The sequence below is a fragment of the Dipteris shenzhenensis genome, chromosome 8 (genome assembly GCF_047967505.1).
Source record: "Dipteris shenzhenensis isolate YYH24624 ecotype China chromosome 8, Dip_SZ_1.0, whole genome shotgun sequence".
Taxonomy (NCBI): domain Eukaryota; kingdom Viridiplantae; phylum Streptophyta; class Polypodiopsida; order Gleicheniales; family Dipteridaceae; genus Dipteris; species Dipteris shenzhenensis.
This window is the reverse complement of record NC_141603.1, coordinates 21,293,008-21,309,905: the sequence shown is the minus strand read 5'-3', so window position 1 is coordinate 21,309,905 and position 16,898 is coordinate 21,293,008.

Genomic DNA, 16,898 nt, shown 5'->3' with positions numbered 1-16,898 from the left:
GAAGAAGGCTGGTGGCTTTATCGCCTGTTGGGCTGTCTCGACTCCATAGGAGTAATCTCAGCCTGGTGTGGGTGTGGGCTGGTTTGGAGTCTGTACTGCTGACTCATGGGGGGTGCTTTGAGTGCTTGTCATGTATGTGTCTAACTCCTGTGGAGTGGGAGGGTGTCCGAAAATATTATATAACCGCTTTAATAAGGCATCTCGAGGGTCAGATGAGGCTCCTAAAGAGCTTCTTGGCCACATGATGAAATGCAAAAAAGAAGAGCAGAGGAGTTCCATCATGCATGCCCTCTTTCCATATACAATTTCCCAATTTTCCTCATGCAATCCCATGATTTCAATCATGCATGCCCTCTTTCTTTATCCCACCCTCATGTTGCAGTTCAATTTCCCTCATGCAATCCCTTATTTCCATCATTCATGCAATTCTTTATTTCCTCATGAAAGCTTAAGGCATTGAAAATTTGACTTAAACATGCACCCATCATTCATGCAAACCCTGATTTCCTCATGAATTCTTAAGGCATTGAAAATTTGACTTAAACCTGCTAAAGGAGAAAGGAAGGATTAATAAAGAGAAGAGAAAGAGAAGGAAGAATGGAAGAAGGGGGATGGGAGAATGGAAGGAGAAGGGAGAATGGATTAAGGAGAAGGAAGATGGGAAGGGGAAGGGGAAGGGGAAGGGGAAGGAGAAGGAGGAGGAGAAGGAGAAGGAGAAGGAGAAGGGGAAGGTATGCAAAGATGTATAATGTATGCAAAACTATCGTAGTGCAGCTATAGATGTGGCTAACAGCACGTCTATAAACGTGGTTGCATAGTTTTACAAAACATTTGACACGCTATTAGATGTAGTTTTAGACACGGTCTGATAGACGAACCTAGACAAAAAGCTAACAACAACAGACCTCTGATTCTTGCTTGCATGCGACAAAGGATGAATATGAAGAGAACAACTTTCAGAGTGTACAAGAAGCATCATAGACTGAGAGAGAAGGGCAACTGACAAGAGACTTACCTTGGATACAGGTATGAAAAGCTTCTTGTCTTTCTTCAAAGCTTCCTCTCTTTTTCTTGTGGCTTCCTGCTTCACCCTCTTCTCTTGTATGCTTGGGAATGAGTGTGTATGCTTAGAGCTGAGTGTGTGTGCCTGGAGATGAGTGTCTATGTTTGGAGATGAGTGTGTTAAAAGGAAAGCAAGCACGGCAGAGGGAGACACTACAAGGCATAGGCCATTTTTCGACGGAAATACCGACGCTTTTTACATTAAATTTTTTTTTTTCACGGGCGCAAAGGTCGCTATAAAAGTCGTTAAAATCGTCGGAAAAGGAGCGTCGCTATAAACCGTCGCTATATAGCGATGCTGTTAAGCGTCGCTATATAGCGACGATGCAAACGTCGCTATATAGCGACACTGGTAAACGTCGCTATATAGCGATGATTAACAGAAGTAAAAAAAAAGGGTTAGTGGCGCTAAACAGGGCTTCCTTTTGGCCCTGTTTAGCCCCACTAATCCTTTTTTTTTTTTGTAATTACAAAAGAAAGTTTTTAATAACAAAATTTCCCTTGCTTGCAGGGTGATACAAAATTGTTCTTGTGAACGATGAGGAAGAAATGCATATACATATACAACTGTGTTTGTAACAAAATTACCCTGTGAAAGGGCGATACAAAAATTGCTCTAACGAGCGGATATACAAAATGCTACTACCACTACTAATCCGAATCCGAATCCGAATCGTCTTGTTGGCCTGTTCCTTGGTCCTCGACAAATGCGTCTTCTCCCTCGTCCCCGACACCTGCGTCTTCTCCCTCAATTTTCGGCACCTGCGTCCGATCCTTGCCCCTGTTGATTGCTCGTCTCTGATGATGGGACGCTTGAGCTTTGACCCTAAGAGTGAACCATATAAATCGAAAATTAGATTGGAACTTAAATTAAAAAGTGAGATTACAAGTAGGAGTAAACTTATACCGTGCGAGCAGCCACCTCAGCCCAATCGACTGTCGCTCCCATTGCCTCTTGCTCAATGAACCACGGCTTTGTTCCTATCCGAAATGCGCGCTGCGTCTCTGCATCCGTAGGAAGACGACCCATCGCAGCTTGCTGTGGATCCAATTTATGAGAGTTAGAGTTAGCTAAAGTGCATGTAATATGTAAGTAAAACAAATAGAACAATACATTAAATGGGAAGAAGTAGACTTACCACGGTTGCCTTGAACGCATACCGTCCGCCTGCACCAAAGTGCGAAGTACCTACGACGTCCAGCCGTCTCTTCGCAGCCCTCCTCTGACCCTTGAACATTTCGAGATGGTCCCTATGTTGCTTCTTGAAGTACTTCCAATCAGCTTTGTCTGCCCAGCTGGGTTTAGCCAACCCCTTTGTAATGGAAGTACGCAAGGTTGATCTGCAATGCTTTAGGACCAAACCCATGCGCTCGAGCATATAATTGTTATTAAACTCCACATTTGGCGGATTAGGATATCTTTGTTTTAACTCATCGATCACCGCCTGCTTCTTTTGGGCATCTTGATACCACCAATCGATATTTATGCCACTCTTGAAGTGATGATTCATCAACCGCCGCCTCATGGCGGCCATCACTGCTTTGTCCTTTTTGTCTTCTATTATCTCTCTGGCAGATGTGATTTGATAGGAGAGATCCCCTGATGAGTAACGGGGACTGACGGTAGCAGAGTCTGAAGGAGTGGAAGCTACGCGACCGCTTCCGGATCGAGGAGTAGCTGTGGGAGTAGGAGAGGGAAAGGGACCTGACTGATACTGTGTCTCCGGACCAAGTGGAGACCTAAAGGAGCGTGAGTGTGCTAACTCGTCTACATCTCCTGAGTCAGCACAACATGAGCCGCCCATCCTACTCTTCCTTCCCTTGCGGGAGGCATGCGCAGGTGATGATCCCGCGGTCGAAGGGGCGCGAGGGGATGGCTGGGCAGTACGTCCACCCATCGGTGTAGGGGAAGGAATTGCGGAGGTCCTCTGAGAGAGCAGAGAGAAGAATCTCGCTGCCTCCTCATCGCTCATTTGCGCTACAAACTCGTCGGGAGTCCCGACAAAGCCATGCGCGGCTAGCAAAGGAGTCCCCTGAGGGGTAGTCGCAGTGCTACGTGGAAGAGGGGTCGGACCAGGGGTAGTCGCAGTGCTACGTGGAAGAGGGGTCGGACCAGGGGTAGTCACAGTGCTAAGACCGAGAGGAGTCGGACCAGGGATAGTCCTTGGGGTAGTCAGCTGAGAGGAATCAAAGTCCTCTGGAGCATATAGATCATGAGCTCTCCTCCTGCGAGGCTATCCGTACTCGGCGACGTGATCCCATGTCTAACAAGACACAAACACGAAAACAGAAAACAAAAAACAAACATGAGCATTCTCATAGGCATAGGAATAGGCAAGAAGAAAGAAGAGGGAAAGGAAAGAAGAGGGAAAGGAAAGAGGGAAAGAAGAGGGAAAGATAAGAGGGAAAGAAGATGTAAAGGAAAGAAAAGAATGAGAATGAGGAAATAGAGAATGAGAGAAGGGGGAAATAGAGAAGGGGAAAGAGATGAGGGAAAATAGAGAAGGAGAGAAGGGGGAAATGAGAGAAGGGGGAAATAGAGTGGGAAATAGAGAATGAGCTTATGCTTCTCTCATTCTCTATTTTCGCATAAGCTCACGCATAAGCATGAGCTTATGCGGAAACTTAAGCATAAGCTCATGCACATGCATGAGCATAAGCATGAGCTTATGCTTAAGCATAGGCATCGGAAATAGAGAAGGAGCTTATGCATAAAATAGAGAATGAGTTTCCGCATGCTTATGCTCATGCGGAAAAAGAGAAGGAGCTTATGCGGAAATAGAGAATGAGAGAAGCATAAGCTTCTCTCATTCTCTATTTCCGCATAAGCTCCTTCTCTTTTTCCGCATGAGCTTATGCTTATGCTCATGGGTGAGCATGAGCTTATGCTCATGTTTCCGCATATGCTCACGCAAAAGAGAAAGAGAAGGACCTTATGCGGAAAAAGAGAAGGAGCTTAAGCTTCTCTCATTCTCTATTTCCGCATAAGCTTATGCAGAAACTTACGCATAAGCTCATGCTCATGCATGAGCATAAGCATGAGCTTATGCTTATGCTTATGCTTAAAGCATAAGCTCATGCTTATGCTCATGCGGAAAAAGAGAAGGAGCTTATGCGGAAAGAGAGAAGGAGCTTATGCGGAAAAAGAGAATGAGAGAAGCATAAGCTTCTCTCATTCTCTATTTCCGCATAAGCTTATGCGGAAACTTACGCATAAGCTCATGCTCATGCATGAGCATAAGCATGAGCTTATGCTTATGCTTATGCTTAAGCATAAGCATAAGCATAAGCATAAGCTCATGCTTATGCTCATGCGAAAATAGAGAAGGAGCTTATGCGGAAAGAGAGAAGGAGCTTATGCGGAAACTTACGCATAAGCTCATGCTCATGCATGAGCATAAGCATGAGCTTATGCTTATGCTTATACTTAAGCATAAGCATAAGCATAAGCTCATGCTTATGCTCATGCGGAAATAGAGAAGGAGCTTATGCTCATGCAGAAAGAGAGAAGGAGCTTATGCGGAAAGAGAGAAGGAGCTTATGCAGAAAAAGAGAATGAGAGAAGCATAAGCTTCTCTCATTCTCTATTTCCGCATAAGCATAAGCATAAGCTCATGCTTATGCTCATGCGGAAATAGAGAAGGAGCTTATGCGGAAAGAGAGAAGGAGCTTATGTGGAAAAAGAGAATGAGAGAAGCATAAGCTTCTCTCATTCTCTATTTTCGCATAAGCTTATGCGGAAACTTACGCATAAGCTCATGCTCATGCATGAGCATAAGCATGAGCTTATGCTTCGCATGAGCATAAGCTCCTTCTCTATTTCCGCATGAGCATAAGCATGAGCTTATGCTCATGCGGAAATAGAGAAGGAGCTTATGCTCATGCGGAAATAGAGAAGGAGCTTATGCGGAAAGAGAGAAGGAGCTTATGCGGAAAAAGAGAATGAGAGAAGCATAAGCTTCTCTCATTCTCTATTTCCGCATAAGCTTATGTGGAAACTTACGCATAAGCTTATGCGGAAGCTCATGCTCATGCATGAGCATAAGCATGAGCTTATGCTTTTGCTTATGCTTAAGCATAAGCATAAGCTTATGCTTATGCTTATGCTTAAGCATAAGCATAAGCATAAGCTCATGCTTATGCTCATGCGGAAAAAGAGAAGGAGCTTATGCTCATCCGGAAATAGAGAAGGAGCTTATGCGGAAAAAGAGAAGGAGCTTATGCGGAAAAAGAGAATGAGAGAAGCATAAGCTTCTCTCATTCTCTATTTCCGCATAAGCATAAGCATAAGCTCATGCTTATGCTCATGCGGAAATAGAGAAGGAGCTTATGCGGAAAGAGAGAAGGAGCTTATGCGGAAACTTACGCATAAGCTCATGCTCATGCATGAGCATAAGCTCATGCTTATGCTCATGCGGAAAAAGAGAAGGAGCTTATGCTCATGCGGAAATAGAGAAGGAGCTTATGCGGAAAAAGAGAATGAGAGAAGCATAAGCTTCTCTCATTCTCTATTTCCGCATAAGCATAAGCTCATGCTTATGCTCATGCGGAAATAGAGAAGGAGCTTATGCAGAAAGAGAGAAGGAGCTTATGCGGAAATTTATGCATAAGCTCATGCTCATGCGGAAATAGAGAAGGAGCTTATGCGGAAAGAGAGAAGGAGCTTATGCGGAAAAAGAGAATGAGAGAAGCATAAGCTTCTCTCATTCTCTATTTCCGCATAAGCTTATGCGGAAATTTCCGCATAAGCTTATGCGGAAACTTGCGCATAAGCTCATGCTCATGCATGAGCATAAGCATGAGCTTATGCTCATGCGGAAATAGAGAAGGAGCTTATGCGGAAAGAGAGAAGGAGCTTATGCGGAAAAAGAGAATGAGAGAAGCATAAGCTTCTCTCATTCTCTATTTCCGCATAAGCTTATGCGGAAACTTACGCATAAGCTCATGCTCATGCATGAGCATAAGCATGAGCTTATGCTCATGCGGAAAAAGAGAAGGAGCTTATGCTCATGCGGAAATAGAGAAGGAGCTTATGCGGAAAAAGAGAAGGAGCTTATGCGGAAACTTACGCATAAGCTCATGCTCATGCATGAGCATAAGCATGAGCTTATGCTCATGCGGAAATAGAGAAGGAGCTTATGCTCATGCGGAAAAAGAGCTTATGCGAATGAGAGAAGGGGGAATAAGCTTATGCGGAAACTTACGCATAAGCTCATGCTCATGCATGAGCATAAGCATGAGCTTATGCTTATGCTTATGCTTAAGCATAAGCATAAGCATAATCTCATGCTTATGCTCATGCGGAAATAGAGAAGGAGCTTATGCTCATGCGGAAAAAGAGCTTATGCGAATGAGAGAAATAGAGAAGGGGGAATGAGAGAAGGAGCTTATGCGGAAACTTACGCATAAGATCATGCTCATGCATGAGCATAAGCTCATGATTATGCTCATGCGGAAATAGAGAAGGAGCTTATGCGGAAAGAGAGAAGGAGCTTATGCGGAAACTTACGCATAAGCTCATGCTTATGCTCATGCGGAAATAGAGAAGGAGCTTATGCTCATGCGGAAAAAGAGCTTATGCGAATGAGAGAAGGGGGAAATAGAGAAGGGGGAATGAGAGAAGCATAAGCATAAGAGAATAAGAGGGAAAGGAAATAGAGAATAAGAGGGAAAGGAAAGAGAGAAGGGAAAAGAGAGAGGGGGAAAGAGAGAAGGGGGAAAGAGAGAATAAGAGAAGAGGGAAAAAAGAGAAGGGGAAAAAATGAGAAAAAGAGAAGGGGGAAGACGGAAAGAGAGAGAGGGGGAAGAGAGGGTTCCTACGCCCATCACTGCAGCTAGCGCTTAAGGCGCTAGCTGCAGGCCAATGCAAATAACAAAAATATTAAATGGAAAGAAGAGGAACCACTTACCTGTAAAAGTATGTCCCGCTCGGTGTAGTGGACTGGCCCCACAAAAGAGAGAGTATGTCCCGCTCGGTGTGGTGGACTGGCCCTACAAAAGAGAGAAAACAACCCATTTTTTCAAATAAGATGTTAGTGGAAAGAGGAGATCACAAAAGCAACTTCTTGAAAGGAGACAAGGAAAGAGAAGATTGAGGAGACAAGGAAAGGAGGAGATTGAGGAGACAAGGAGAAAGAGAAGGAAGAGAAATACAGGAAGAAGAGGTGAGTTTCTTTCTTTCTTTCTTGAAATTTCATTTTTTGTTTCAATCCTTTCAAATCAAGCATGAAAACTAGTTTAAAACTTTAGCAATACAAGTAGAAACACTCACAAAACCAAAGCTAACAAACAAACAACCTACATTGTTGAAACAAACTCACCTCTTGAAGAACTTTCTTTCTGGAAACCAAAGAGGGAAAAAGGAGAGAGAGGGAGTACAAGAGGTAGGAGAAGGGTGAGGAGTGGGAAATAGAGTAGGAGTTGCTTGGAATAGATGGGAGGTCGTCGAAAATAGGTGGGAGGAGATTTTGGGTTGCTTACTTGAGAGATTAGGAATGGCTTGAGCAAAATGCCGCGCGTTTCGGTGTTTCAGGTTTTAACCCACAGCGTCGCTATATAGTGACGCTCTTTCGTCGCTATATAGCAACGTTTTTAATTTAAAGTGTCGCTATATAGCGACGTTTTTAATTTAAAGCGTCGCTATATAGCGACGTTTTAAATTAAAAACGTCGCTATATAGTGACGGAACAGAGCGTCGCTATATAGCGACGCTTACTGTTTATTTTTTTGTATGGCCTCTTGTGAAGCTCAAACATGCTATGCTTATAATTGTCAATATCTCCTCTTACTATATAGCCTTACTATATAGGATTTTTTATTTCAATCCTTACTATATAGCGACGTCATTCTTTTTATATGGCCTCAAGAGAAGCTCAAATTAAACATGCTATGCTCATAATTGTCAATATCTCCTCTTCATGCTTATGTTTTGGTTTTATAAGTGTAGATGGAAGGGACGAGTGGAAGCTCATCCGATGATGCGCCAACGCCCAGGAGCACGAAGTGGCTTACAGAGAGGTTATATTGTCATTGCACTCATTGCAAGCGAGAAGTATGACATCAACGTCGTATTATCATGCGCCACTTGCGGATGTATGGGGAGGAGCCGGAACCAGTACCCCCCGTTGGTGTTGCACATGTTGATGGATCATCGGTAAGTCAAAGCTATTTAAGTTCGCAATCTTATTGTATACCCGAAAATAGAAGATCTTCTATTTACACGAATGAGCTTATGACAGGATGACGAGGGTGACGAGGGTACACATATACCTTCTCACTTTCAATAAGACTATAGTCTCCCGGATGACGACGAGGGTATGGTCGACATGATGGATTCTATTTTTAGGGGCACTACATCCCACGTACACGTGATGTCAGAGTCTGAGGTGAAAATGCGAGAGTTGCAATCAACACAATTGTACGAGGGTGCTAGGATGTCTAAACTACGTGCTTGTCTCTCAATCTTGAATCTACAAGTACAGTATGGGTGGTCGGATACAAGTGTCTCGGCCTTAATGAGGTTACCCTTGCATTAATTTGACTCATTATTTGGATATTGTTTGTTTTGAGAATCATCATTTGGATAGTGTCTTTGTTATAGGTTGCTCCAAAAGATGTTGCCTGCACCAAATACCATGCCCGCATCAAGAGATGAAGCGAAAAAGATGCTAACAATGGTGGGTATGGATTATGATACCATCCATGCTTGCCGTAATGATTGTATTCTCTTTCGTCGTGAGCATGGAGATTTGGCTAGTTGTCCAAAGTGTGGGGAACAACGATATAGAGCTGACTTGTAGGGTGAGAGGATACCGGTAAAGGTCTTAAGACACTTTCCCATCATTGCAAGAATACAACACATGTTTCGATGCAAATCCATAGCGAAGTTGATGACATGGCATGCATCTCATCGGTCCACTGATCACACATTGAGGATTCCCGCAGATTGTGCAGCTTGGAAGCACATAGATAATCAGTGGCCGGACTTTGCGAGAGAGCCACGCAACTTACATCTTGGGCTAGCCTTGGACGGCGTGAATCCTTTCGGGTTACGCTCGACATCTTGGTCGACATGGCCCATAGTCGTGGTAAATTACAATATCCCACCATGGCTAACAATAAAAAAGGGACACCTCATGCTTGCACTACTTGTGCCAGGAAAGTACAAGGCAAAAAACATGGACGTGTACATGGCACCTTTGATAGAGGAGTTACAGATATTATGGAGAGGAGTGCAAGTCTTTGATATTTCCAGAGCTCCTAGGCATACCAATGATATTTTGGTCAGGGGTATCTTGATGTGGACCAGGCATGACTACCCAAGATATGGAGAGTGTGCAGGTACGTGGTTATGTCTTTACATGTACAATGAGGGATTATGCTTTTTTTACTCTCTTTTGCACGCATGTCTTGTACTAACATATTCATGCATGCGTGCAGGACTTGTTACAAGTGGGTACCATGCTTGTCCTATTTGTGGAACCGCTCTGAAATCGCTTGTACGCTACTCCAAACATATGAGGAAAAATGTTTATGAAGGTCATGCTCGATACCTTCCGCTCGACCATCTCGCACGTGGAGGTCAGCTTGATCCACCACCATCATATTTGAAAGCAAGTGATTGGATTCAAGCTTGGAGGGAGAATGGAGAGGAACCTCCTCCTGGTATGAAGAGGCTATCGATCTTTCACGAGCTTCCTTATTGGGGTCAGTTACAAATCAATCATCTCTTGGATCCCATGCATATCTTTAAGAATGTGGGGGCTACCATTTGGGCATACTTGGTTGGTTCCAAGGACTCGAGAGGAGTGCGAGAAGACTTGCGTGCTATGAATAGGATGTCTCGTTTGTGGCCCCAAGTGCATGCTTCAGGAAAAGTTGTCCTCCCGAAAGCAACGTGGATCCTCTCTACGAGGGAGGAGGCAGCGATCAAGGCAGACATTGGCTCTTTTCAAACACCGATAGGGTACATGCGTTGCTTGAAAGGAGCATTTTTAAAGGACAATAAGCTTAGTGGCCTCAAGTCCCATGATTGGCACAAGGTCTTACAGGTATTCTAAGTAGAATTAGTGTACCGATAATAGTGATGCATTAGCGTAATTATTATTATGTTATATTGTTGACATAATTTCATTGTTGCTTTGATAGTTCATCCTTCCAATTACAATAAAAGGGTGCTTATAAGAAGATGTTAGAAATGCTATATTCAAGATCTGTGGTATTGTGAGGTATGCTTACTATCAATTCGCATTATGTATTTTCTTCATGGACATGTGAAATAGGTGGATATCTCAAATATCTTACATATGCATGGACATGTGAAATAGGTGGATATCTCAAAAAGAGATCTCTATATCGAGCATCGAGAAGGCTAGGGTGGAATCCATCGAAGCCGTATGCTTGCTTGAGAAGCACTTTCCCTCAAGCATTATGACAACTCAATTCCACTTGCTTGTGCACATAGTTGATGAGGTGGCTATAGCAGGTACCGTTCATAATCGATGGATGTTTTTTCTCGAGCGGTTTATGAAAACTTTAAAGGGGTTTGTAAGACAAAGAGCAAGACCAGAAGCAAGCATGGTAGAGGGATGGCTTGTGCAAGAGTCATTAGTATATATCACAGAGTTTCTTGCATCCACGGATCCTGATATGCCGCAAGCTTGGCACAACAAGGATGATGATCGCATCATTGGCGAGGTCCCCCAAGGAAAAGGGATTGAAAGAAAGATGAGCGAAGAGCAAATGGAGAAATTCAATAAGTTTTGTATCCTTAATAGCCCTGAGATGCAGAAGTGGATTGAGAGATATGAAGTGGCCAAAGCAAAAAGAATAAATGCAAGGACGAGATTCAGAGTAATGTACAGGCGATCACAACCATATCCACGAGATCTAGCTCTTCTCCCTACTCACATGTCACTTGATTGGCTACAACTAGCTATACGTAAAGCCGAACGTGATGGAGAGACAATAAACGAGCGCGAGCGGGAGCTATCATCTGGATGTATGGTGCATGTAAGTTTCTTATCTCTTGACGTAATTAAGTAATTATTTGTGGCAATATATGCTATAAAATAGGTGCATCTTCATTGTTTTAATGATGCTCTTTTACAGTACAAAAAGTACAGTGCATTATGGTCATATGGACGACATTTTCGCGTGGAACGCATCGATTCAAAGAGAGTCACGTATGATTGTGGAGTCATGGCTAACTTCACACAAGATAGCCGAGCAAGTGCTTCGGATACCAATCTTCTCTCCTCACAGTTGGATTATTGTGGAACCATACGCGACATCTATGAAATTGATTTCAGATGATTTACTATTTTCATTCTTGATGTAAAATGGTTTAGAACTACTTACAACGGTCCCCATGCGATAATGAGAAAAGATAGTAGCGGTCTCTTTGCAATAGACTCCACCAAACATTGGATCAATGAAAGTGATACTTTTGTTCTTCCCGAGCACTGTGAGCAGGTGCATATTAATGATTTAATTAGTTGAAGCTTTCGTTTTTTAAGTCCATTGATATATATATAATTGATGACATTTGGCACGTGATTTTTCATCTTCAATATAGGTGGTTTTTCATCCAGATTCGTTCTGATCCAAGATGGTGGTACGTGATCCAAGTTGCACCACGAAGTAAGCAGATTTTTGAAGATCGAGATGTGGATATGGAGATAACACTACCAATGCCGGATCCAATTGATGAATCTAGCGAAGAAGATGTAGATCACCATATGAGACAAGAGGAAGATGCGCATAATGACATCGCACGGGAGGAGGATGGAGATCACGATATTGACGAGGAAGACAACAATCATCAAGATCAATCACCACACTCAAGCTTAATTGAAGAAGATGATTAAATACTTTTAGGTGAACGTATGATACTAGAGTACGATGATGATATAGGAGATCAACTCGGTATAGAGTTGGAGATAGACTTGCTTGGTGCCTTAGACTTGGCTCAAGATGAAACAGTTGATGTAAATGCTCTTATTTGATTTTTCTCATCTCAAACTTGGACATGAATATATGAGCTTCAAAGGCTTGATGTACATGCTCTCATTTTTTAATTCTCTATGAGCTCAAACATGTATGAAAATTTAAAAAATTTTGTCATTGGAAAAAAATAATTTTTAAGGTCTTTAAAAAAAAAAAAACCTCTCTGTAAAACGTCGCTATAATATATTATCTCAGTGTCGCTATATAGCGACTTTTACTAACATCGCTATATAGCGACTTTTAGCAAAAGTCGCTATATAGCGACGATTTACGAAACCCGATTTTTATACCGACGATTAACGCTAAGCGGGCGCTAATCGTCAGTATGTAAACATCGCAATAGGATGCGTGTGTAGTAGTGAGACAAATTGTAGGTTTAAAAACCAATCTGTGCATCTAACAGTGTGTCTACACTGTGTTTTAGATGCGCCCATGGATGCCTTTCATAGTACAGACACCCTATAGAGTTTTCTCAATAAATTTGCAAGCACAAACACTTTTTTTGGGTTGTTTATTTATAGGATATCTTCATCTTCAATAGATAACTCTAGTGAGGATGAATCCCTCCGTATCCAACATCAAGAAATGTGGTTGGAGCAAAAAATCAAATGTATGTGTGATCGATGTTGAGGAAACATGTATCGTGCACGTAGAATTATACTCAGTCACATCTTAAAGTATGGAGAATGGGATGCAACTGTATCCATGGTAAGTGTTAAAGCGTTCAGGTTGATTGAGATACCTATGGCTGTTCAAGTGTTTGATATATGATCCTTTTCTAATTTGATACAAGATGAAGTGCTACACCCACATATGTTGCCGTATGCTTGTAATGAGGAGGTGAAGTGCCACTACAAGGCATAGGTCCTTTTTCGACGAAAATATCAACCTTTTTTACACTAAAAAGTTTTTTTTTGACGGGCGCAAAGGTCAATATTTACGTCGCTATAAGCATAAAAAAAGAACGGTCATTATATAAGCATCACTATATAGCGACACTAATAAACATCACTATATAGCGACACTAGTAAATGTCACTATATAGCAACACTGGTAAGTGTCGCTATATAGCGACGATTAACAAAAGCTTTAAAAAAACATTAGTGGGGCTAAATAGGGTCACAACAAGCCCTGTTTTGCCCCACTAATGTTTTTTATTTAGTAATTACAAAGGAATCCTGGGAGGAGATGGTGTTGTTGGTAGATGTTTGCTGCCGAAAACATATGGTCCTGGACTAGAAGGAAGTCCACCGATCTCCCAACCACTTCCCTCTAAAGCTCCTACTGAAGGATCAAGTACTGTGGCTCTGCTAATGTGCCTAGTCATGAAGGTTGTGCACATTCCAACTCAATAGTTCCCAGCTCATGGAGAAGAGGGTTGAGGAAACAGAGCTCTCTTGTGAGAAGGAGCCTGCATGGCCGAATTAAATTCTGGGATTTTGTCTGGGCTTTTGAAGGAGAGTAGTCCATATTCATGCGTCACTGAATCGAGTCGAGGGCATAACAAGTTCCATACCAATCATGTTGAGGTCCCATTGCATCAAGAAGCACATCTAAACCCCCAATTTGGCTACATACTTGTGAGTAATGTATCTACAATTCGAGGTGGATGGCATCTATGGCATAACCAATGCCAAGTCTCTCGAGAGGAAAACCTAGCTGAAAAGTGGTAGAGTTACCAGGTTGAGCCAAATGTTCACTCCTTGCGGGCCCATCCACTCCATCATGCTCCAAATCTCATCCTGCATCCTTCGATTGAATAACAAATGAACTAAGCAAGAGAAGCATATACATGTCGAAGATATACAACATTGTTTATTACAAAATTATCCTTTCAAAAAGGGTGATACAAAATCGCTTAAACGAGCCGATATACAAAAGCATATGCATATGCAAACTACTACTAGTACCGCTGCTGCTCATCCAAATCATCATCCTCATCCTCGTCACGTTGGCCTGATCCTTGGCCCTTGTGAGCAGTGCCTTGATCCCTAGCCCTCGTCAAAGCCGTGTAAGCCTAATCCCTCATCACTGCTCATCTCCGCTGATGGGACGTCCGAGCTTTGATTCTAAGAGTGAAACCATATTAATTGGAAATTAGATTAGAACTTAAAGAATAAAACTGTTTAAAAAGTGAGATTACAAAGTAGGAGTAGAGTTATATCGTGCGAGTAGCCACCTCAACCCAATTGACCGTCGCTCCCAGCACCTCCTACTTAATAAACCATAGCTTTGTTCCTATGCGAAATGCACGTCTCGTCTGTATGTCTATAGGAAGGCGATCCATTGCAGCTTGTTGTGGGCCCAATTTATGAGAGTTAGATAAAGTGCATGGAATATGTAGTAAAACAAATAGAAAAATACATTAAATGAGAAGAAGTAGACTCAGCATGGTTGCCTCGAATGCCAACCGTCTGTCTACACCAAAGTACGAAGTACCTACGGAGTCCAAACATCTGGACCTTGTAGCCCTCCTCTAACCCTCAAACTGTTCGGGATGGTCCCTATACTGCTTCTTGAAAAACTTCCAATTAGCTTTGTCTGCTCAGTTGGGTTTAGCCTTCCCCTTTGCGATGGAAGTATGTAAGGTTGACCTACGATGCATCGAAAGGACCCCCATGTGCTCTTTCATATAATTCGAATTAAACTCCTAATTTGGAGGGTTAGGATATTGTCTTTTCAATTCATCAATGATTGCCTGCTTCTTTCCCTCATCTTGGTACTGCCAGTCAATACCTATGCCACTCCTAAAGTGGTGGCTCATCAACCGCCTCATGCACTACAAGGCGTCAAAAATATCGACGTTTTTTACATTAATTTTTTTTTAACGGGCGTAAATGTCGTTATTAAAGTCGTTAAAAGCACTGAAAAAGAACGGTCGCTATAAAGCATTGCTATATAGCAACGCTAATAAATGTCGCTATATAGCAACATTGATAATCGTCGCTATATAGTGATACTGGTAAACGTCGCTATATAGCGATGATTAACAGAACTAAAAAAAGACATTAGTGGGGCTAAACAGGGCCATAGCAAGTCCTGTTTTGCCCCACTAATGTTTTTTTTTTGTAATTACAAAAAAAAGTTTTTTATTACAAAATTTTCCTTGCAAAAAGGGTGTTACAAAATCGCTCAAATGAAATGATCGAGCAACAAAAGCATATACATGTTGAACATATACAACATTGTTTGTTACAAAATAACCCTTTCAAAAAGGGTAATACAAAATTGCTCAAACGAGCTGATATACAAAATGACATACATGGCGAAGTATATGCAAATTGCTACTACTACTACTCATTCGAATCGTCCTCATTGTCCTCATCCTCGTCCTCGTCTTGTTGGCCTGATCCTTGGTCCTCATGAGCTGCACCTTCTCCCTGACCCTCGTAACGTGCATCTGATCCCTGGCCTTGGTGATCACTTGCCTCCGGTGATGGGATGCTCGAGCTTTGACCCTAAGAGTGAACCATATAAATTGCAAATTAGATTGGAAGTTAAAGAATAAAACAATTTAAAAAGTGAGATTACAAGTAGGAGTAGACTTATAATGTGCGAGTAGCCACCTCAGCCCAATCGACCGTCACTCCCATTGTCTATTGCTCAATAAACCACGGCTTTGTAATGCGCATCGCGTCTCTGCATCTGTAGGAAGTTTTGAAATAGATTGCAAATTAGATTGGAAGTTAAAGAATAAAACAATTTAAAAAGTGAGATTACCAGTAGGAGTAGACTTATAACGTGCGAGTAGCCACCTCAGCCCAATCGCATGTCACTCCCATTGCCTATTGCTCAATAAACCACGGCTTTGTTTCTATGCGAAATGCGCGGCGCGTCACGTCATCTGTAGGAAGACGACCCATCGCAACTTGCTATGGATCCAATTTATGAGAGTTAGATAAAGTGCATGTAATATGTAGTAAAACAAATAGAACAATACACAACAAGAGAAAGCACCTATAGATGTGCACACAGACACATTTATTGAACTAAATAAAAAACTTACGGGCGCGTCTATTTGTGCATCTATTTTTGCATCTAGAGACCCACATCTAATAGCGTGTCTATATAGTAGACACACATGCATATAGACGCGGATTTAGATGCGTAAATAGACGCTCTGCTTAAAAATTTAAAAAACAGACACATGCATTGTTAAATGCGTGTATAGACGTGTTTTTAAATGCTTTTATAAACGTGTTTATAGACGTGCAAATAGATGCTTCGCGAACAGACAAACGCGTATATAGTTTCGTTTATAGACGCACTGATAGACGTGCTTTATAATATATTTTTTTAAATTTACAGAATGCTATGTATGTTGTGTATGCTATATAGTTACAAGAATCCCATTTCCACATTGTGTAATTCAATTCTTATGGCCAACCGCATTTTAATTACAATTCCAAATAAAACATTACAACTCCAAAACACAATAAAATTGAAAGCTCAAAAAGTGCTTGTATGTACATATAGCACGAAGCTAAGCCACGTCATGTGGCTTCAAGTACAAAAAATAAAAGGAGTGTATATACAAGAGGCACGAAGCCAAGCCAATGGCTTTAAGTACAAAAAAGACTAGCTAGTACTACTTCTATGACTAATCTATGTTCTTCACGTCCTCGCTCCCTTCTACACTCCCTTCTGCACTCCCTTCTCTTCTTCCTCGTCGTCTTGTGCACAGGCCTATAAACAAGGCACAACATATATCAATGTATGAAAAATCAAATTTTTACTTATAACATTGACATTATTTAATTACTTTCAAATACCTCGGGAGTATCCTGGATATATTGCTCCTCAGTAATCAACCCGTCATGATAGAAGTG